Genomic DNA, 24,388 nt, shown 5'->3' with positions numbered 1-24,388 from the left:
AGCCCTCCACAACCGGCTTCCTCACCTGTGGGATCATCTGATGGGAGGTGGGGGTGCTGGGGAGCATTTCAGTCTGGAATAAAGCCCTTTTGTGGGGAAAAACGAATCATTGTTGGCTGGGCCTGGCACCCTAGTAGGTGGGCCTGGCTGCCAAGTGGGAGGGGGCCTATGCCCTACAAGGCTCACCCATAGCTGAAATCCACAGATTTATTTAAATTGACTGATTTCCTTATATGAACTCTAACGCAGGAAATATTTGAAATTGTTGCATGTTGCATTTATATTTTTTATTCAGTATAATACAGCCAAGAGCTGCCCAGTGACACAAGCCTACCAGATTAGCTAAACTACTTTTCTGCTTGCTTCGAGGCAAATAACACTGAAACATGCATGAGAGCACCAGCTGTTTCAGACGACTGTGTGATCACTCTCTCCGCAGTCGATGTGGATAAGACCTTTAAACAGGTCAACATTCATAAGGCCGCAGGGCCAGATGGATTACCATGACGTGTACTGCAAGCATGCGGTGACCAACTGGCAAGTGTCTTTACTGACATTGTCAAACTCTCCCTGTCCGAGTCTGAAATACCAACATGTTTTAAGTAGACCACTATAGTCCCTGTGCCCACGAACACTAAGGTAACCTGCCTAAATGACTACCGACCTGTAGCACTCACATCTGTAGCCATGTAGTGCTTTGAAAGGCTGGTCATGGCTCACATCAACACCATTATTCCAGAAACACTAGACCCACTCCATTTTGCATACCACCCTAACAGATCCACAAATTACGCAATCTCTATTACACTCCACACTGCCCTTTCCCACCTGGACAAAAAGAATGCCTACTGTCTGTGAGAATGCTGTTCACTCACTACTTTGTTGAAGCACCGTTGGCAGTGATTACAGCCGTGAGTCTTCTTGGGTATGACGCTACGAGCTTGGCAAATCTGTATTCGGGGAGTTTCTCCCATTCTTCTCTGCAGATTCTATCAAACTCTGTTAGGTTGGATGAGGTGCGTCACTGCAGTGCTGTTTTCAGGTCTCTCCAGAGATTTTTGACTGGGTTCAAGACAGGGTTGTGGCTGGGCCACTCAAGGACATTCAGAGACTTGTCCCAAAGCCACTATGGTTTTGTCTTGGCTGTATGCTAAGGGTCGTTGTTGTGTTGGGAGGTGAACCTTCACCCCAGTCTGAGGACCTGAGCACTCTGGAGCAGGTTTTCATCAATGATCTCTCTGTACTTTGCTCCGTTCATCTTTCCCTCCATCCTGACTAGTCTCCCAGTCCCTGCCGCTGAAAAACATCCCCACAGCATGATGTTGCCACCACCACGCTTGACCGTAAGGACGTTGCAAGGTTTTCTCCAGACGTGACACTTGGCATTCAGGCCAAAGAGAATCTTGTTTCTCATGGTCTAAGAGTCCTTTAGGTGCCTTTTGAAAAACTCCAAGCGGGCTGTCATGTGCCTTTTACTGAGGAGTGGCTTCCGTCTAGCCACTCCACCATAAAGACCTGATTGGTGCAGTGCTGCAGAGATGGTTGTCCTTCTGGAAGGTTCTCCCAACTCCACAGAGAAACTCTGGAGCTCTGTCAGAGTGATCATCGGGTTCTTGGTCACCTCCCTAAGCAAGGCCTTTCTCCCCCAATTGCTCAGTTTGGCTGGGCGGCCAGCTCTAGGAAGAGTCTTGGTGGTTCCAAACTTATTCCATTTAAGAATGATGAAAACCACTGTGTTCTTGCGGACCTTCAATGCTGCAGAAATGTTTTGGTACTCTTCTCCAGATCTGTGCTTCGACACAAACCTGTCTCTGAGCTCTGCAGACAATTTCTTCGACCTCATGGCTTGGTTTTTGCTCTGACATGCACTGTCAACTCTGGGACCTTATATAGACAGGTGTGTGCCTTTCTAAATCATGTCCAATCAAGTGAATTGACCACAGATGGACTCCAATCAAGTTGTAGAAACATATCATGTACAATCAATGGAAACAGGATGCACCTGAGCTCAATTTCGAGTCACATAGCAAAGGTTCTGTATAGTTATGTAAATAAGGTATTTCTGTTTTTTATTTGTGATAAATTTGCAAAAATGTCAATACTATCAACACTGAGTAAACAAAACCTTTGGAACAGCTGCTATTTCCATGACAAAGACTGACCGGGTGAATCCAAGTGTAAGCTATGGTCCCTTATTGATGGCACCTGTTAAATCCACTTCAATCAGTGTAGATGAAGGGGAGGAGACATGTTAAAAAAATATATGTTTAAGCCTTGAGACAATTGAGACATGGATTGTGTATGTGTGCCATTCAGAGGGTGAATGAGCAAGACAACATGTGTCTTTGAATGGGGTATGGTAGTAGGTGACAGACTCACTGGTTTGAACTGCAAAGTTGTAGGATTTTTAAAAATTTTGCACGCCCAGTTTTTCAGTTTTTGATTTGTTAAAAAAGTTTGAAATATCCAATAAATGTCGTTCCACTTCATGATTGTGTCCCACTTGTTGATTCTTCACAAAAAATACAGTTTTATATCTTTATGTTTGAAGCCTGAAATGTGGCAAAAGGTCGCAAAGTTCAAGGGGGCCGAATACTTTCGCAAGGCACTGTAGCCCAGGAGGCCTCCTGTAAACAGTAGCTATAAAAAGGCGGCATAGATTTCATGAGTAGAGGCTCAAAAGATGAAATCAGTCATTTATTTTTTTTTGTAAATTGAAATTTGCTGTTGCAGGATGCGCGGGGGATATGGTCACTAATGTAACCAGGAGGTGAGGCCTCATTTAACACAGTAAATTCATCAGGCTTAAGTCATGTTTCAGTCAGGTCAATCACATCAAGATTATGATCTGTGATTAGTTAATTGACTATAACTGCCTTGGAAGTGAGGGATCTAACATTAAGTAGCCCTATTTGGAGATGAGATTTCACTCTTTCAATAATAACAGTTTATTCCAGTGAGATTGCTAAGGTGAACACCGCCATGTTTAGTTTTGCCCAACCTAGATCGAGGCACAGACATGGTCTAAACGGGGATAGCTGAGATGGCTACACTGACTGTGCTAGTGGCTGACTGTGCAAGTGGCAGACTGGCATGAACCCTATCTCATTGTGGAGCTAGAGGAGTTTGAGCCCTGTCTATGTTCGTAGATACGATGAGAGCACCCTTCCAGCTAGGATGGAGTCCATCACTCCTCAGTAGGCAAGGCTTGGTCCAGTTTGTGGATGAGTCCCAGAAAGAGGGCCATTTATCTACAAATTCTATCCTTTGGGAGGGACAGAAACTGTTTTCAACCAGCGATTGAGTTGTGAGACTCTGCTGTAGAGCTCGACACTCCCCATAACTGAGAGAGGGCCAGAGACAATTACTTGATGCCGACATCTTTCTTGCTGATTTACACGCTGAAGCTATATTGCGCTTGGTGACCTATAATTGTTTCATCCTAACATCATTGATGCCGACGTGGATAACAATATTCCTATACTTTCTACACTCGCCAGTTTTAGCCTTAGCCAGCACCATCTTCAGATTAGCCTTAACGTCGGTAGCCCTGCCCCCTGGTAAACAGTGTATGATCACTGGATGATTCGTTTGAAGTCTAATACTGCGGGTAATGGAGTTGCCAATGACTAGGGTTTTCAATTTGTCAGAGCTAATGGTGGGAGGCTTCGGCGTCTCAGACCCCGTAACGGGAGGAGGAGAGACCCGAGAAGGCTCGGCCTCTGACTCCGACCCGTTGCTTAATGGGGAGAACCGGTTGAAAGTTTCTGTCAGTTGAATGAGCGACACCGGTTGAGCATTCCCTCTATCTCCCCACACATCACAGTGAGAACAACAACCCTGTGAATCCTCTAAGCTCCGAGAAGCACAATGTCATTATTAGGAGTTATTTCACGTGAAACATCCCATGCTGAGGGGACTCATATATGGACTTTTAGTAGACAAAGACATGAAGGAGTATTGATTTGTTGTGCTGTCAGTGGAATCATGGAGCCTGCCGTCGGCAAGGTAACAGAAGGTTACATCTGTGTCTGTGGAGTAAGGAGAGCACCAAACAGGCACTGTGACGGCCGCTCTAATCCTCCTCTCTTCCCACCAGTCAGAAAGATGGGCCAGGTGTTTTGTGGCCCGGGTGTGGCAGTGGTTCATCAAGGAGGGAGTGTGAGAAAGTGACGAACCCAAAGACAATACTAACCTAGCATTGCTTCTAGTGTTACTGCCCTAGCATTGCTTATATCAATTATTATTCCATTCTCTTTATCAGGGAGGCAAAAATAATTATAATATTTTATGACGTGTATACACTCGTTGAATAGGACTGGATCATCTATGTTGGGATATAAATATGAGGTATACTAGTCATAAAATGTATGGGGAAGGATTTATCTAATATTACTCCCTCGTAAAGTTACCTTTAATAGCCGTGTGTGTGTGTGTGTGTTTTATTTTTATTTTATTTTTTATTTCACCTTTATTTAACCAGGTAGGCTAGTTGAGAACAAGTTCTCATTTGCAACTGTGACCTGGCCAAGATAAAGCATAGCAGTGTGAACAGACAACACAGAGTTACACATGGAGTAAACAATTAACAAGTCAATAACACAGTAGAAAAAAAGAGAGTCTATATACATTGTGTGCAAAAGGCATGAGGAGGTAGGCGAATAATACAAATTTTGCAGATTAACACTGGAGTGATAAATGATCAGATGGTCATGTACAGGTAGAGATATTGGTGTGCAAAAGAGCAGAAAAGTAAATAAATATATATGTGTGTGTGTGAATTTGTTTAACTATACTTACGGGGACCTAGAGGTCCCCACAAGCATAGCAAACTAACAAAAAGTTGACCAAATGGGGACATTTTGTTAGTCCCCACAAAGTCAAGTTCTATTTCTAGGGATTTAGGGGATTCAAATTAGTGTCAGGGTTAAATTAGGGTTTGGGTTAGGAGCTAGGGCTACGTTTAGGGTTACGTTTAAAGTTAGAGTTAGGATTAAGGTTAGGGGTTAGGGAAAATAGTATTTTAAATGTGACTGAATTGTTATACAAGACTGTGTGTGTGGGCGTGCGTGTGTATTCAGCTACACACATGATTTATACAGATTTACCCAGGTCTAGCCAGTATCTCCATTAGGGTTTGATGTTTTGTGATGCTCACACAATAGCTATTCACAGAAAATTGCAACCTTGACACGGTTCTGCAATGTCAACAAACACATTTCATTTGGGGAATTTCCATCTAGTATGGGGTGATCTGAGTGCACATTTAAAGGGTGTAGAAACTGCTGATGCTTACTTAAAAGCAATCTGATTTTTGGAAGTCTGCATGTCGCTCCGAGCAATGGTCTGGAGACTTTAATGTAGACGGTTAGAAAATGTATCCACTAAACGCAGTGGACTAAAACTTTTCATGTGTTCTGGGGGCAGATTTGGTCATAATTCCCCTCTAGCTGTCATATTTTTGTGTTATTTAACGGAATTGAACTCTACTGGAAGGCCAGAGGTAAAAACCACAGCAGCTCTGCCCTTTACTCTTTGTGTTTCCAGAGACTAGGTTCATCACATAAATGGAGGATCGCAAATATCCCTGTTAATGTTGCTGAAATGCTGTCACTTCCACTTTGTTGTATTCACTTTCTAACAGCTCCAAACAGTTGTCCACTACAAGAAATGCTCACTGGTACCCTAGTTTATAGAAAGACCCATATACAGGTAAGCAAAGTATGAATCATTTAACTGTCCTGGAAACCCACCCATTCCCCATCTTGTCTTTCATTTGCAATTGCGAAGATATTGAAGTATCTGCTATTCAGAAAGACCGTATCCAATGACTACCTATTTAGCGGAGACAAATGCCAAGCAGTCTGTCAAGTATAGAAAATAGGAGCACATGTAACATAACATAGGCAGATAAAAGAAAGTGTCCTCAACTCCAGGGCTGAAGCGGGCAGTATACTAAGCATCTTGTTTGCGCTAGCACACCATATTATTATGTTGAAGGCCAATCTGTACAACACCCACGTGCTGGCTATCACATCACAAAACACTGTCAAAACATGAAAAATACTATTTTGCAATGCTTCGATAGTAAACCATCTAGCAAACAAGCCTTCAAAAGTGCATGATTTAGAGCTTTGAACAAGAGACAAAACCAAAGGCAGACGGCCTCTTATCTGTGAGCCTCAGATACGGTAATCTCATTTTCATTTGCTCTGCTCTCTAAATTGTTCTGCAGTTGTTGTTTTTTTTCTTCTCCCTAAAACTCAATGGTAAGGAACCTTGTGTCATTTTCTGAAATGGAGGTTGACACAGAAAGCATTGGATTTCCCCCACCTTCTGCCTCCTTTTCTGCAGAGCAGGAGACAGAAATGTGCAAAGATAGCACTAATCCTTCGCTTCCGGGCTCCTTAGAATGGCTGTCAACCTACATCACTTATAGCGTCTCCCTAGTCTCACGTTGCTATACATTCAAACGTGTGTCTATAAATCGACATACATCAACATATTTTAATGGGGTTTTAAAATCAGCGATTTCCCAGCCATCCTCAGATACTGTTGCAGATCAGCTGGGAGGAGGGCTAAAAACATTATTCAAGTTCCATCCAGTTCCATCCATGCACAAAGTATCAAACAAGTTCAACCCTTCCTGTCATACATAGCTACATTTTCCATCCAAATACCGTAGAGTATATTCAGTATAATTTTTGGAGAGGAGCCAGGAACAAGGGTCTTTTTCAATTAAAGACACCGACTAGAAATAGATTTGAGAAGATCAATGAGAAGAGGATCAATGTTCACTACATGGATCATTCAAGGGAGTTTTGGGGTTATTCAAACCCCAAAATCAGTAAGACCAATTGAGTGATATTTGACCTAACACCCTCCTATATATCATTTCAACTATGCCGGGGTTTTAGCAGGGATCTAAATGATGACGTCACTGGAGACTACGAGAGAGTGAGACCTGATCAAGGAAGAAACGTGGCGTTTTGTGTTCTACTTATTCAAGTTCTGAGTTTGGCTAATATCAGACTGACTGATCTGGTGTGCTAGAGACATTGAGATTCAGAAGACATCCACCACTACTTGTAAGTAATCTCAGATGAATGGACCATCTGCCCTGTACCGACTGCTTCTGAGAAAAGATTCAACAAGCCCAACTTTGTCTCAATCGCTGTCCTGTTGCAGCAAGGGGGTATGCCTTACATTCAAAATGGCACCATTTCCGGATAAATAAGACTCCAGTGAGGCAGCTGGTTTGGCAACTGGAGGGCTACCTTTTCTAGTGCTGTTTAGATTACTGATCTCAGGCGATGGTGATTTAAGTGCCAGAAAGACTTTAACGCAATAACACTTTGATACCTCTTTCCCTTAAACTGATATAGATAAGTGTGCAATAACAATATTTCCAAATGCAAATAGCCCATTATGGCCGTCTGTATTCAGTAGTCATGGGATACAATTCTGGGAAAGAATCTAATGAATCATTTCAAGGTATACAACTGAAAGAGGTGGAGAACCGCACACTTGAAAAAAATGATACAAAACTGGAGTTGAATGCAAAATAAAGATGTGAATTAGAACATCATGGTGCCCAAAAAATCTATATTGTATATTCTGTATTACATTTAGATCACGTAGTCTCAGATTTATAGATTTTCTGATGCTTTCGTTCTTGATCACGTGCCATATGCAATTAACCTTGAAATAGAAGCCAGGTGTGTGTGCCGACTATTACACTGAGGATCGCCAGAGCAAGAAGCGTTTGTGTTTTGTTTACACCTACAAGCTAGTTACGGCTACCTTTAATTGTAAGTTGACCTCTTCAAAAATGACATATCGAACAGGTAGAGAGAGATCTCTCTTAGCTCCAGGGCGGTGGAAAGTGGGAGATTTTATAATTCTCAGAGGTGCCTGCTGGATGTCCCCTTCTCTGTGCATAGGGAACAACAGAGGCGATATGAAAGGTGAGAGTACAGCGAGAGTGTGATTTAAGCCCCCGACAAGATGCTGTGGATGCTGTGATAAGCAGAACCTTGCAGATCACTGACTGCACTACCAAGCCCTCTACTATCCTCTTCCCTCCCCATCAATGTCCTTTCACTGGAGCCTGTAGAAACCTGCAGCTTTGCCTGTCAGTCTGGTGTCTGAAGATTATGCCCAGATGGATTCAGACGTCCTCTGACAGCAAGCTGCTTTCCCTTGGACAAGGAAGTGTTTGTACATATGTAAATAAGCAATGTACAGCTTCATTCAAGGTTTTCACTCCCCTACATATTTATTTGGACAGTGAAGCAAACTTTTCAATTTGGCTCTTTAATAATGACAAGTGAGAAAGTTAGAAGCATGAATATCATACCCTCCAAGAAATGCTAACCTCCAATGAAATGGTGACCCGTCGTTCAGGGCAGGTGGGGAACAGCCCCGCCTGTTTGAGCCCCACCTAGTCAGCATGTTATTTTGCATGTTATTTTGGCATCAATACGTTTAATGTATCAGTTTACAAACAATGTACTTTCTTGAGTAAGGCAGCTCCAAAATGCAGGTGTTTCAGCCTAGCTCAGTGCTTTCTGAGGGCAGCCAGCGGAAAATACAGAGCGTATGGGTTGGTGGTGTTCTCTAGTTGCGCTGTGTTCGGCTCGGTGTTGGGCAGCCTAGTGGTTAGAGCATTGGACTAGTAACCGGAAGGTTGCAAGTTCAAACCCCCGAGCTGACAAGGTACAAATCTGTCGTTCTGCCCCTGAACAGGCAGTTAACCCACTGTTCCTCGGGTGTCATTGAAAATAAGAATTTGTTCTTAACTGACTTGTCTGGTTAAATAAAGGTAAAATAAAAAAAACTCATTGGAGACACTACGTGTTACGAATCCCTTTTGGCCCGACAGTCTAGGGGGGGGATGGTAATGAGACCCGTAACATAACTCATGCGAATTATAATAGTGACAAAGTAAAAGTGTGAACGTAATAACCAGGACAACTGAAATCTACCGTCAAACTCAAGGTTTATTTGAAAACACACGGTAATGGGGGGGGGGGGGGGGGAGCAGGAAAAGGGGCTGAGCTGGACCCAAGGAAAGAAACAATAAGTATTCAAAAACACCCCTAAGCTAGACTAGCCTACTTTAACAGCTAACTAACCAAAAATACAGTGGGTGGTCCGCCCAGTTCTAACTAGTGTATTTAACAAAGTCTACCTACGGGTAGTGTATGCCCATGGGCGACTTGTCTTGGTTTCCCATTTTCCCACCAGCAATCAAACACCATGACCAAAAACAATACTCACAGGTGAGGACAAAGTGCTATGGAGGTGCTCAAACAAAAGAGAGGTTAATTCACAAAGAGAGAGTGCAAGACAGAGATCTACAAACATGGCATTTACAGAGAGATCTAGAGCAAACAACTGATGGGGTTTTTAAACCAAGGGAAAGGAACTGTGATTGGGTAGGAAACAGGAGGAGGTGTGTCTTCTAATGATTGAATTGGTGACTGATTGGGGAGTGATGATTTTCACCTGTGAGGGGAGAAGGAGAGAAAAGAACACAGGACACACACACATATCCACAAAATCTACGGGGAGAGCTCGAAAATGCAATCCCCTTGGGTGCTGCCATAGAGTTACATTAGAAGTGCCCATCCAAGAAGGCTCAAGTCATTGGCCACAGATAAAATTATGTCAAATCAAGTTATATCTACATTAGCATTGATTGGACTGATCATGTTAACATCATACTTTCAAAATCTTAGCTAGCAACCTATCAGTCATCATCGTGAATCAAGTCAACAATCTACTGGCAAGTCCTTTCAATCCTTGTCATATGAAGAGAAATTATAGATAAAATGAATTGTTGATCATCGCCCGTAGGACATAAACATTACACAACAAGTTGGAAATCGCAAATTCAACAATGAGTGGTTTGGAAGGAATCCGTGGCTAACTGCAAGCATTACAAAGCAATCACTTGCCTACTATTCAGTGGAGAGGATCCTAGTAATTTGGTCCCTTTCATACTCATAATTTAGCCTACTGTTCTGACTTGGTGGTGCACATGTAGCCTATAGCCCGTTTAAGAAAAATGACATCCTCAAATATTGTAAGAGCTTTCATTGTCTGCTTGTTCAACCCGTGTTTTTATCCTACGGTTCTAACTTGGTGTACAGGCAGAATACTGTCATTTTTTAAAAGGCAGTAAATGAGGCTGAATGAACTGTTTCACTGGGAGACAAGGCTCTGCTGATAGCCAGGTGTAGCAGTGGTAAGATGTTGGGACTGCTGTTGGGACTCTGCTGTTGGGACAGCTTTATGTAGGCCCTAACAGTTTATGGGCACTGTTTGTCACTGTCATAGTCCAATAATGTATTGTTTAGTGTTGTGTTGTAGCTTTGCTGACATGCACATACAATTATTGGGGGGAGTTAGCCCCACCAAGATTTACATGCTAAAATTGCCACTGCTCCACTGTTATTGGTAATGGTGGGAGGTTAGGATGTTTTGGAGGTATGATCTTTGTGCATCAGTAACCTTGTCACTCATCATTGTTCACGATTCATTCATGATTATCCGTAATCATGGTAGAACCCACATTAATTATTGTAGAAGAAACATATTCTATTCTAATTTACAATAAATGTGACTCCAAAATGACACAATATATTATTTCCAATTTATTTGGGGGGGGGGGGGGGGGGGGGTAGATACATAAAGTGCATACATTTCTAAATGGTAAAACAGTTCTGGAAATACCCTCAAATAAAAGGTGACATTCTGTACTGTCACCTCATATCAAACATTTGATCTCCAATGCTGGAGTATAGAGAGTAGAGAGTATAGAGAGTATAGCGAGTATATAGAGTATAGAGAGTATAGAGAGTAGAGAGAGTATAGCGAGTATAGCGAGTATAGAGAGTATAGAGAGTATAGCGAGTGTAGAGAGTGTAGAGAGTATAGAGTTTTAGCTTCACTGTTCAAATAAATACAAAGGAGAGTGTAGATACATAATGAAGCTGTAGTGTGTTTAGAACTGTACTTTTCACAAACAAACATGAACATGCTCACTCCTTCCGCAACTATTTGGCAGATGGCCAACAAATGGCATTTGTGAGGATATTATAATAATATTATTATATTATGGTTCACCCTCACAATCAGCTACTGGTATTTCTGTAATCTTGCTAAACAGCCCAAAAGCTGAAGCACAAGGTCGGCCTCGCTACGAAACACCCACACCTTGCAGTGGTTTAGCTTGATGGAATAAAGTGAGACATGTTGTTGGCCCCTCACAATGAACACGGTGTCCTCAACCCTGGAGGCAGAGGACTCGCATCTCTATGAAGCCAATCTAGGAATTCCTGTGGGCAGTGTTAGGACACAAGCGCTCCATGTCTGAAACCCCTGACAAGGGCATAAGTGTGTTCACCCTGAAGGAGTAACGCTGTCAAACTAAAAGGCTCAACCCATTGACAGGAGCAGAAGTATTCAAAGATGGGGTCACGACCCCTAGTAGGTTATTTGTTGATGTAAAAAATATAAATGTAATGATTTTAAGGTTGTGTCATTAGAATTGGGGTGGGGTGGGGGTCGCAAGAAATTCTTGGGAGGTGGGGGCTCTAGAAATTCTGGTGGAAGAAAATGGGGTCCCGCTGAAAACGTTTGAATATCACGGGACTAAAGACTGTGTTGCACAGGGTGGATGCATACTCCCGCACAGGCATGCAATCACACACCTGCACACAAACAGGTGTGACGGTGTAGCCAGGATGTGGCGGCATACACCAGAGATACACAGGCGCAGTAAAGCTGACAGGCTGATGTGTCTGGTATCTCCCTGGAGACTGGCCCTGTCACTGCTCTCTGATATGAAAAGGGGCGTCTGGCCTTAGAGATAATTGGATCGAGGATCGTGACAGGATGCAGCCACTGGAGAGCACTCATTGAAATCAGGATTACAGGCTTTGGGGAATAGAGAGGGAAGCAACCACCACACGCAAACCCGGAAAAGCAAATCATTGTTCATAAGACGACCTTCCTACCTTCCTATGTCACCCCCCAATCACACCCTCGCACTGGACACGTGTTAAATACGTGAGCGTTCTGGTTCAACTTTTGAAACTTGAACTTCCTGTTACCTAGGAGATAACAAGGAGAACGATGGATTGTTTCTAGCAAGGCTTTGATGTGAGACGACCAACTGTGCTAACGCAGTGGGCCAAGAACACAGCAGTGGCAGCATGAGATACCCATCAGCTGTCTGGGGTTTAAGAGGAAGCTAAATTGGGATAAAAGTTCAACGAGACCCTGGAGCTAAACCCTCCAGCAAGTAACTCCAAAATGTTCAAATTCATTGTGTTTCCCACGCTGGGGCGATTCCCTGAATGGTAGTTCTGTAAAGAAGATAGCTTAGTTTAGTGTTATGTGTTAGTGTTAAATCAATGGCAATTTCCTAAGTAAACTAGAATAATAAGGGATTTCAGTCAGACAAGAACAGCCTCACTCTTGACTTTATGCAACTGTAAAATGTCATACTGTGTTTGAACAGTTCAGGCCCATACTGTTTCAAGTAAGGATTCAAAGTCATTCCAGACTTCTGTTCCCACATAAAGTTACTAAAAACCTGCCTTGGAGGCAGGTTTACTTCCTGAAGAGGAAATTGGTTTTCTTTCCACAAATGTGTTGTTGACCTTTCTGCAGCAGTCTCATGATTTTGTTTTCTTTTGGGCTTATGGTGATTATTCAAGCCCTCTGTCTTCTGGTTTTCCTTCTCCATGTAGATGGGTTTGAGTGGACCTAAAAATTACCTTCATGATCACGATAACTCTGGCTTTTCCAGTCTTCAGCCGAGTTTATATCAAAGGCTCTGACAATGCTTTCAATTTCTTCTCCCTGGGGAAGGAAATTCACATGAGATGAAACAATTATCCTTTCCATGAAATTCCTTGTGTTTTGATGCCAACTGAAATCATGTGCTAGCAACCAGAGTGCAATATGTTTGCTCAAAGTAACTGTTTTAATGATACTGTAGACCTCTCCTATGCTAGAATTTTTGTTAATTAATATACAGTATCACTACATGATTAATATGCAACTACCCCACTTGTCTATTACAGCTCAACAAGGTTAAGAACAAAATCTACTCATCCAAATTTTAACTTAGAATTTTATCTCACAAAATTTCTATAGTAAATGTAAACGTGTTACCCAAGGAGAGTAGTAGTACAGACTTACACTAAAATAGGTCAGTCTTAAGTTTCAGCTCGATGGAGAAGGAGGGGAGCCGATTGGTTGCTGTCCAGCGATCCTTGACAACAGTGATTAAAACCAAGGCAGGAGTTAATTGATTTTTCCCAGCTTTGGAAGAAGTACCAAATCTACAGGGACAGCACATCAGTAACATTAAGCCAGCTAGATCATTTAATTAACTCTTAAGGTTAGAAAGTGGTACATAGCCTTCTGTACACATTAGCACATGAAATGCAGTAAATTCCTGATTGAATGCCTTCTGGTGTTTTGTTGCCATGTTTACTTCTGTATGGTACAATTCCATTTGAATTGCAGCACATCATTTGTTTTACATTGAACATCTTTTAATGTTCGTCATTGGACTGCAGAGTAACGATTGCCTTGTGTTGGATCATATTAAGTTACAAGTTTATGTAAAAAAAAACAACGGGAGAAACATAACATATTCATGTCCATGCTGAATTTTTGAAAAAAAATGTTGGATTTCACATAATTAAAGAATATCAAAAGGAGTAAGTGCAATATATTCATTTTTTTTTTATTCATTTAAAGGATTCAAGGTTTACGTTAATGATCACGTCTCGTGCTGTGTGTGATAGAAAAGAGTCCTTCAGTTCTACGTGGGCTCATACATTAATGTGATTTTTTAATGTTTTATTTATGTTTCTTCTTTCAGAACAAAATCATTTGGATTTAGAACAGAACATGCGTTCTGACACTATGAGTTCGGTCATTTGTTAACACTCGATGGAAAAACATCTGCTATATTCATTACCATTATTCCAGGGTCCCAAACAGTTGCAGGAACAACAAATATAACTACAACATGAAAAAATGTCAAAGATTTGACTGAGTTACAGTTGATATAAGGAAATAAATTCATCAGGCCCTGATCTATGGATTTCACATGACTGGGAATAGACACCTTAAAACAAAAGGTAGGGGTAGGGAGTGTGGATCAGAAAACCATTCAGTATCTGGTGTGACCACCATTTACCTCATGCAGCGTGATACATCTCCTTTGCATAGAGTTGATCAGGCAGTTGATTGTGGCCTTCGGGAATGTTGTCCCACTCCTCTTCAATGGCTGTGCAAAATTGCTGGATATTGGCGGGAACTGGAACACACTGTCGTACACTTCGATTCAGAGCATCCCAAACCGGGTCAATGGGTGGCATGTCTGGTGAGTATGCAGGCCATGGAAGAACTGGGACATTTTCAGCTTCCAGGAATTGTTTACAGATCCTTGCGACATTGGGTATTGGGCCTTGCATTAGGCCACAGGTAGCCTAGTGGTTAGAGTGTTGGTCCAGTAACCAAAAGGTTGCAAGATTGAATCTCTGAGCTGACAAGGTAAAAATCTGTCGTTCTGCCCCTGAACAAAAGGCAGTTAACCCACTGTTCCTAGGCTGTCATTGTAAATAAGAATGTGTTCTTAACTGACTTGCCTCGTTAAATCAAATAAAAATATCATGCTGAAACATAAGGTGACGAAGGACATGACAATGGGCCTCAGGATCTCATCACGGTATCTCTGTGCATTCAAATTGCCATCGATAAAAATGTAATTATGTTCATTGTCCGTAGCTTATGCCTGCCCATACCATAACCCTAACCGCCACCATGGAGCACTACTTGCTGTCTGCCATCTGCTCAGTACAGTATGCTTTTCATCCATGAAAAGTACATTTCTCCAGCGTGCCAGTTGCCATCAAAGGGTATAATTTGCCAACTGAATTTGGTTATGATGCCAAACTGCGGTCAGGTCAAGACCCTGGTGAGGACAACGAGCACGCAGATGAGCTTCCCTGAGACGGTTTCTGACAGTGCAGAAATTGTTCGGTTGTGCAAACCCACAGTTTCATCAGCTGTCCGGGTGGTTGGTCTCAGAAGATCCCGCAGGTGAAGAAGCCAGATGTGGAAGTCCTAGGCTGGCGTGGTTACACGTGGTCTGCGGATGTGAGGACAGTTGGACGTACTGCAAAAGATAAACGGAGTTGAATATATTTCAAAGCTTACAAACAGGGTTGTAACACTTTTTCATCATTTCCAAAAAAATATTGTATATGTTTATATGAAAAAAAAAAATATATATATTGTATATGTTTACCTTTATCGTCAATTATCAACAACAAAAATACGTGTCAACTCAGATGTTTCTAATTTTCACATAATTATGTTGTAGCTTAGACCCTATTTTACATTGCTGTGCCTGTCATCAGTTGAGACAAAGCATTCTCTTGAATACAGGGTGGCTGTCATTTCAATTATAGAAACAGAATGAATAGAACGGACCTATCCCTTCAGATACAGTAACCCTCTTGTGAAGGCCTATGAGTGTAAACATTGTCTGGCTCAAAAGACTACACTGTCACCAGTCTGCCCTTTCATATGTGTTGAGTGTGTTCCCTAGCTAGCAAAGGCAATCCTTGAGAGCTGAGAAGATATTTTCATTCCTCTGTGCTTTTCCATTTCCACTTGCAAACTACAGTTTCCAGCTCATATTATTCAATAAAGAGCTTTGTGATTCCCCTCAGTCACATACTCAGAAACAAAAGTTGTTGCTTTTAAAAAGTGGGAAAACTGTCTCGCAATCTGAAAATGTCCCCAAGGCTTTGAGAGAGGCATAGAAATGTTGAAAATCCCTCTGTTTAATATGTTGTTCGATAATGTATTCAGGGACAAGAGAGTTGAACGGGATAGTCTCCAACTTTTAACTGCTGAATCTTCACTTCTGTAACGTGATCAGACTGCAAGTCGAGAGTGTTGTCGGACTGCATTCAAATTATCTTTACTGCACAGGCTTGTTGATGACTTGCATGCATAATAGCCCCTCGGGGTGCTCTCTAGGGAATAATCCACTACCACTGGGATTGCAAGTATTGACTGGCAGAGAGGATTAATTATTTTCCTGTCTAGCAGACAAATCAACAGGTTTTGAATGGTATGTGCAACATACAACTCCACTTTATCTACACTGATTGAAGTGGATTTAACAAGTGATGTCAATAAAGGATCCAAGCTTTCATCCCCATTCCCCTGGTCAGTCTATGTAATGGAAAGAGCAGGTGTTCCTAATATTTTGTACACACAGGAAAATCACATTCTTGACTGCACTGGGACTTTTAAGGGGACAAACACTTGTAACTGTCGTTGCACCCTGCAAGGTACACCCATTGTACCTTTAAAGAGCCAATAGTGTACCTTACGGGATGATATGGTACCTTGCTTACATGTAGTCCACAGGTACAAAAGCACACCTTTAGAAAAGGTACACATTTGCCTGTTTAGGGTACCACCCACAGTGACAAAGCTATTTGTTCCTTTTAAGTGGCAAAAATGTATCTCTAAAAAGGGTTCCAGGTGGGGGTTTTTAAACTGTAGGGTGTAAAGCCTTATTTCCATATTTCCCAGAGTGCCTTCCAAGTGAATTTGAGTTATCAGTACCACCCGTGACTGTCTTTTACTATCGAATGAGACAGGATTGTTGCATTCAATGGCCTTCAGTCCTGAACTGTTCTCAAAGTGAGTGCCTAAGTGAATAGTCATAATTGGCATTAGACTCATTATGACAGCATGTTAGATACAGTATATCATAAGGCTCCACTTTAAAGTCTTAGTTTAACCCCAATACAGTCATCTGAAACTCCAGGTTTGCAGACAATGTCAGGTAAATCACATTATGCCAGCTTGCAAAGTGATATTCCAGAGTTGGGACATCCCAAACATGTGACTTTTAATCACATGCAACCTGCACTCAAAATGACGGCTAAGATAGGGAAAATTAATAAATGAGATCCCCCTAAGCCATCTAAATTGGAACAACTATCGCAATAAGTCCCACTACTAACAGATTAGATTAATTAAAAACAAATGTTATTTATTTTTGTGCAGCATAAAATCAATCAATGTGCATGCGGAAACACATTAAAACAAACAATTCTAAAAATCAAACTGCAATAGAGATTGCTGGGAAATATGATAATGATGCCGTGGTTTTTGAGACTGTGTGATGATTGTACCTTTTATATTCAAAATATTGTGTACGACAATGTACCATTATACACACATGTACCCTAAAAGGTACCGAACAGTACCATGTGAGATTCTATGTATACCTCTGAAGGTACAGAATGTGCATTTTTATATTTTTGTACCCCCAGGAACAGTACTCTACCCTAACTTACCCTTTTTTTCTGAGTGTAAAGGACCCCGTGGATCTCTTTTCAAATGAGGTCACATAGTTCAGACACCATTGTGAGAGTATATGTATATCGATAAAAGACAATACTGTGCAGCCGTATTCATCGACCTGGCCAAGGATTTCGACTCCATCAATCACTGCATTCTTATCGGCAGACTCAACAGCCATGGTTTCTCAAATGACTGCCTAGCCTGGTTCATCTACTACTTATCAGACAGAGTTCAGTGTGTCAAATCGGAGGGCCTGTTGTCCGGACCTCTGGCAGTCTCTATGGGGGTGCCACAGCATTCAATTCTCAGGTCGACTCTTTTCTCAGTATACGTCGATGATGTCGCTCTTACTGCTGGTGATTCTCTGATCTGACCTGAACGCAGACGACACCATTCTGTATATTTCTGGCCTTTCTTTGGACACTGTGTTAACTAACCTCCAGACGAGCTTCAATGCCATACAACTCTCCTTCCGTGGGCTCCAACTGCTCTTAAATGCAAGTAAAACTAAATGCATGCTCTTCAACTGATCGCTGCCCGCACCTGCCCGCCCGCCCGTCCAGCATCACTACTCTGGACGGTTCTGACTTAGAATATGTGGACAACTACAAACACCTACAGTAGGTGTCTGGAGGGAGAGTTTACAGTCTAACCAAACTCACATTAAGTATCTCCAATCCAAAATTAAATCTAGAATCGGCTTCCTATTTTGCAACAAATCATCCTTCACTCATGCTGCCAAACATACCCTCGTAAAACTGACTATCCTATCGATCCTTGACTTCGGCGATGTCATTTACAAAATAGCCTCCAACACCGTACTCAGCAAATTGTATGTAGTCTATCACAGTGCCACCCATTTGTCACCAAAGCCCCATATACTACCTACCACTGCGACCTGTATGTTCTCATTGTCTGGCCCTCGCTTCATATTCGTTGCCAAACCCACTGGCTTCAGATCATCTATAAGTCTTTGCTAGTTAAAGCCACGCCTTATCTCAGCTCACTGGTCACCATAGCAGCACCCACCCGTAGCACGCGCTCGAGCAGGTATATTTCACTGGTCACCCCCAAAGCCAATTCCTCCTTTGGCCGCCTTTGCTCCAGTTCTCTGCTGCCAATGACTGGAACGAATTGCAAAAATCACTGAAGCTGGACACTCATATCTCCCTCACTAACTTTAAGCATCAGCTGTCAGAGCAGCTTACAGATCATTGCACCTGTAGATAGCCCTTCCAACTGCCTCATCCCCATATTGTTGTTATAATTTTTTGCTCCATTGCACACCAGTATCTCCACTTGCGCATTCATCTTCTGCACATTTGTCACCCCAGTGTTTAATTGCTAAATTGTAATTATTTCCCCACTACGGCCTATTTATTGACTTACCTCCCTTATTTATTTTCTTATTTATTTTATTTCACCTTTATTTAACCAGGTAGGCTAGTTGAGAACAAGTTCTCATTTGCAACTGCGACCTGGCCAAGATAAAGCATAGCAGTGTGAACAGACAACAACACAGAGTTGCACATGGAGTAAACAATAAACAAGTCAATAACATAGTAGAAAATAAAATCTAGATACATTGTGTGCAAAAGGCATGAGGAGGTAGGCAATAAATAGGCCATAGGAGTGAATAGTTACAATTTAGCAGATTATCACTGGAGTGATAAATGAGCAGATGAACATGTGCAGGTAGAGATACTGGTGTGCAAAAGAGCAGAAAAGTAAATAAAATAAAAACAGTATGGGGATGAGGTAGGTAAATTGGGTGGACCGATGGACTATATACAGCTTATTTTACCTCATTTGCACACACTGTATATAGACTTTTCTATTATGTTATTTACTGTACATTTGTTTATTCCCTGTGTACCTGGTTAAATAAAGGTGAAATAAAATTAAAAATTTAAAAAATATTCACAGTATAATTCAAGTGGCATGAAAGTGATGGGGAATGTAGCAGCAACGCTTGACAAAATAGACCACTTACAAGAATGTATAAAGACCTTTTAGCACAGCAAACCTATCCCTCCCCCTCAACAGACTCCTTTACCATTGTGAAACCACATGGTTTGGCTAAAGTATTACTGATAAGGCTAAAGTGGTAAAATCCCACTACTATGTTGTTGAATACTATATTGAAGAAAGACCACCACGTTGGTTTCTCAAACCGTATGACCTTGCTGTGGCAGTAATGTGTAAATTGATTGATTAGTGACTAACACAAGTGGATTGAGCTGAACATAATGGTGTTCTGCAGGCTGTGCACACACGCTGCTGGTAAACTGTCTGCTCATGGCGTGTGAAGAAACAGTCTGGGCCCCATGATGTATGTGACACGCTGTATGAAAGCAACGTGGCATTGATTGTTGGACACATCGGAACAGCTGGGAGAGCGTGCTATGAATCGTGATCGTTTATTGGTTATTCATATTGATGTGAGGGGTACAAGTGTTGATGTGCAGGGGTACAAGGTAATTGAGGTAGATATGTGCATATACAGTATATCACAAAAGTGAGTACACCCCTCACATTTTTGAAAATATTTTAGTATATCTTTTCATGTGACAACACTGAAGAAATTACACTTTGCTGCAATGTAAAGTAGTGAATGTACAGCTTGTATAACAGTGTAAATTTGCTTTCCCCTCAAAATAACTCAACACGCAGCCATTAATGTCTAAACCGCTGGAAACAAAAGTGAGTACACCCCTAAGTGAAAATGTCCAAATTGGGCCCAATTAGCCATTTTCCCTCCCCGGTGTCATATGACTCGTTAGTGTTACAAGGTCTCAGGTGTGAATGGGGAGCAGGTGTGTTAAAATTGGTGTCATCGCTCTCACACTCCCTCATACTGACTGGTCCCTGGAAGTTCAACATGGCACCTCATGGTAAAGAACTTTCTGAGGATCTGATAAAAATAATTGTTGCTCTACATTAAGATGGCCTGGGCTATAAGAAGATTGCCAAGACCCTGAAACTGAGCTGCAGCACGGTGGCCAAGACCATACAGCGGTTTAACTGGACAGGTTCCACTCAGAACAGGCCTCTCCATGGTCGACCAAAGAAGTTGAGTGCACATTCTCAGCGTCATATCCAGAGGTTGTCTTTGGGAAATAGACGTATGAGAGCTGCCAGCATTGCTGCAGAGGTTAAAGGGGTGGGGGGTCAGCCTGTCAGTGCTCAGACCATACGCCGTACACTGCATCAAATTGGTCTGCATGGCTGTCGTCCCAGAAGGAAGCCTCTTCTAAAGATGATGCACAAGAAAGCCCGCAAACAGTTTGCTGAAGACAAGCAGACTAAGGACAAGGATTACTGGAACCATGTCCTGTGGTCTGATGAGACCAAGATAAACTTATTTGGTTCAGATGGTGTCAAGCCAGTGTGGCGGCAACCAGGTGAGGAGTACAAAGACAAGTGTGTCTTGCCTACAGTCAAGCATGGTGGTGGGAGTGTTATGGTCTGGGGCTGCATGAGTACTGCCGGCACTGGGAAGCTACAGTTCATTGAGGGAACCATGATTGCCAACATGTACTGTGACATACTGAAGCAGACCATGATCCTCTCCCTTCAGAGACTGGGCAGAAGGGCAGTATTCCAACATGATAACGACCCCGAACACACCTCCAAGAAGACCACTGCCTTGCTAAAGAAGCTGAGGGCAAAGGTGATGGAATGGCCAAGCATGTCTCCAGACCTAAACCCTGTTGAGCATCTGTGGGGCATCCTCAAAACAGAAGGTGGAGGAGAGCAAGGTCTCTAACATCCACCAGCTCCGTGATGTCGTCATGGAGGAGTGAAAGAGGACTCCAGTGGCAACCTGTGAAGCTCTGGTGAACTCCATGCCCAAGAGGGTTAAGGCAGTGCTGGAAAATGATGGTGGCCACACAAAATATTGACTTTTTGGGCCCAATTTGGACATTTTCACTTAAGGGTGTACTCACTTTTGATTCCAGCGGTTCAGACATTAATGGCTGTGTGTTGAGTTATTTTGAGGGGACAGCAAATTCACACTGTTATACAAGCTGTAAACTCACTACTTTACATTGTAGCAAAGTGTCATTTCTTCAGTGTTGTCACATGAAAATATATACTCAAATATTTCCAAAAATGTGAGGGGTGTACTCACTTTTGTGATATACTGTAAGTAGGGATAAAGGGATGAGGCAACAGGATAGATAATAAACGCTAGCAGCAGGGCATGTGATGATGAGTTTAAAAATATGCAAAAAGGGTCAATGCAGATAGTCCGGGTAGCTATTTGGTTAACTATTTAGCAGTCTTATGGCTTGGGGGTACAAGCTGTTCAGGGTCCTGTTGGTTCCAGAGTTGGTGCATCGGTACCACTTGCCATGTGGTAGCAGAGAGAAGCTCTCGACCCACTCCACTACAACCCCGTCGATGTGAATGGGGGCGTACACTATGCTTGTCCTGGCACCACACTGCCAGGTCTCTGACCTCCTCCTTATAGGCTGTCTCATTATCGTCAGTGATCAGTCCAACCACCGTTTTGTGTGTGCATGTGTGCGCGCATGTGTGTGTGTGTGTATGTGTGCGTGTGCTCGTGCATGCATGTGTGACTATACATTCACCTACAGACCATCTTCAAATACAGTCTGGTCTGGAAGACTGATGCTGCAGCCCGAGATGGGATCCTTTTGATAACTTTGAGATTATATTAACTGGCCATGGAGCTGCAAAGACTTTGGCACCAGTGGAACACAGCTCTCATTTACTGCAAGCAATCTCATTTCCGTCTGAGAAATACTGCGATGCTTGGCGAGAAACTCATTGTGAGTCACAGTCAGGGAGAACTGCCTTTCATCAGCTACATATTTATACATCTGGCAGCCAAGGGATTTTAAAATGTGAATACATTTGAATGTCTATCTGATATTATCAGGGTCATCAGCATCTGCACTTCCTTACATTTGTCATCTTGAAATATTGTATGTGACTTTATCTGCGTTTATGTCTGTGCATTTGATGAATCACATTTTGGTGCAGGCTAGACAGAATACATTTGAGGCGCATTTTTGTTTGTAGCACCAAATGAAAATAAAAACTTTCCCTGGCTTTTTTTGTTGAAAAAAAAAGAGTCCTTGGAACACTTGGTGAACTAGAATGCACCCATAAGTGTCAAAGTTTTGTATGCATTTCACATAACTTCTTGCATTCTGTCAACTACTTTTGAAAGTGTTAAGGCTCAGTTGTGCATAACGTGCATTATCCATGCACCAGAACACAGATGGTGGAATAAAGCTAACCACAAATGAACTTTATTCACAGATGACCTCATTTTTTGCAAGACTACAAAAGAGTATTCGAGAAGTGCAACACGCTCAATTGCCACCATCAGCACCCAGCCGTAGGTGACTTAAGTCTGTAGGCACTGTCTAGATCACGTACTGTCACTGTTCAGTTGACATGCGCATTCACGAGAATAACCCCAAAATAGAGGCGATGCTTGGCTAATACGGCTTTACAAGTAGTGTTCAAAAATCCTGCACGTCCTAATAGGTGTTAACCTGTTCATGGGAAATGTGACGACCTTATCGTAGTAAGCACAAACTCTAGCTGGTTCACTGGCCAGACACTGGGCCACCTTCGGTAGGAAGCATTCCATCTTGAGACCATTAGAAGTCAACTGGCCACAGGCGACTCCCTATCAAAGAATGTAAATGTCTGTCGCAGTCAATAAGATGAGGGAAGAGAAGCATGACACCCCAAGTGTCACACGCCAGGTGATGTTAAGCCCTTGCTCTGTTACATGGAACGAACACTTTAATATTCAATCTGACCGGATGCCCTTGCTAGAGGCAGGAATAATACACTGCGTTCAAACATGGCCACCGGCTAAGAGGTGAAATGGAACCAATATTTCTGATGTCAAGCAATCGTTGCAGTTCACTACCCTCTGCCCCTTCCTATTTCCTCTTACTTTGCTCACAGCAATATTTTCATCGATGTTCTGAATTAATGTTGAATGTGGTGTTGGTGTATTAATATTGAGTGTTATTCCATTACATTTGGTATGGTGTAAACACTCTAAAGAATTCTGCAGCGGCTACTGTAAGTCTCCATCAAAATGAGCATCTGTGGCGCACACGGAAACAACATGTTGCTTTAACATTTGAATGTAGAAACGTTCTGTACGTCAAGCTTATTCAATTTTTCAGAACAAACACAGCCAAAGGACCATTCATCTCTAGGGTAGGAACACGATGCAGATGTGCATTGGCAGAGTGCAGGGTTCTATAATTATGACTATACCAACCACTTACTGCCACTAATTATACACAGGTCATCACTATCACTATAATTCATAAATCATAAGACCTTGAATGTGTGTGTACATCTAACTTGCAAACATTCGCTCGGTGAGTATGTCAGCATACGGATGGGTTGACTGGTGTTTGCCAATCCTACAAAGGACTTTCTATTTAAACATTTGTATTCAACAGTACACACCATGCCACCTTATCTACATATAAAGGGTCATGTTCCCCAAATCATTGAGGCTGTGTATTTGGTTTTGTTTCCCTTAGTGAAGGTGGGGGGCGCTTGAAACTGCCCTTCTTTCACAGCGTCTTTTACTGTTTTCTTCCATAATTATCTAATCTACAGGTTCCCGGAGTTAATGCAGTCAGTACACCTGTGCTTTGCCCTTTGAGACTAGGTGTGCCTTCTAAAATGGTAGTGCCAGGGCAGGAAGAGACTGCCAGGGGAGGATTACACTAATTATCTAACCAATTTATGAAGCCAAAGCCTTGGCACACCAAACTGAACACACTCTCCAAGTCAATGATGCTGTGCTATGACTGCTACAGTGAACCGGTCCACAGGGAAACATGATTTAACTTTGTGAAATGTTTGGGGTTTTGGTTTGTGTGTTTGGACTTGCTATTTTGGTTTTTAAAGAGGAGTATCTAAGGAACTGCCCTTTGGCCAGTGG

The sequence above is a fragment of the Oncorhynchus mykiss genome, chromosome 27 (genome assembly GCF_057628025.1).
Source record: "Oncorhynchus mykiss isolate SJ-2025 chromosome 27, ASM5762802v1, whole genome shotgun sequence".
Classification (NCBI taxonomy): Eukaryota; Metazoa; Chordata; class Actinopteri; order Salmoniformes; family Salmonidae; genus Oncorhynchus; species Oncorhynchus mykiss.
This window is presented reverse-complemented; position numbering follows the sequence as displayed.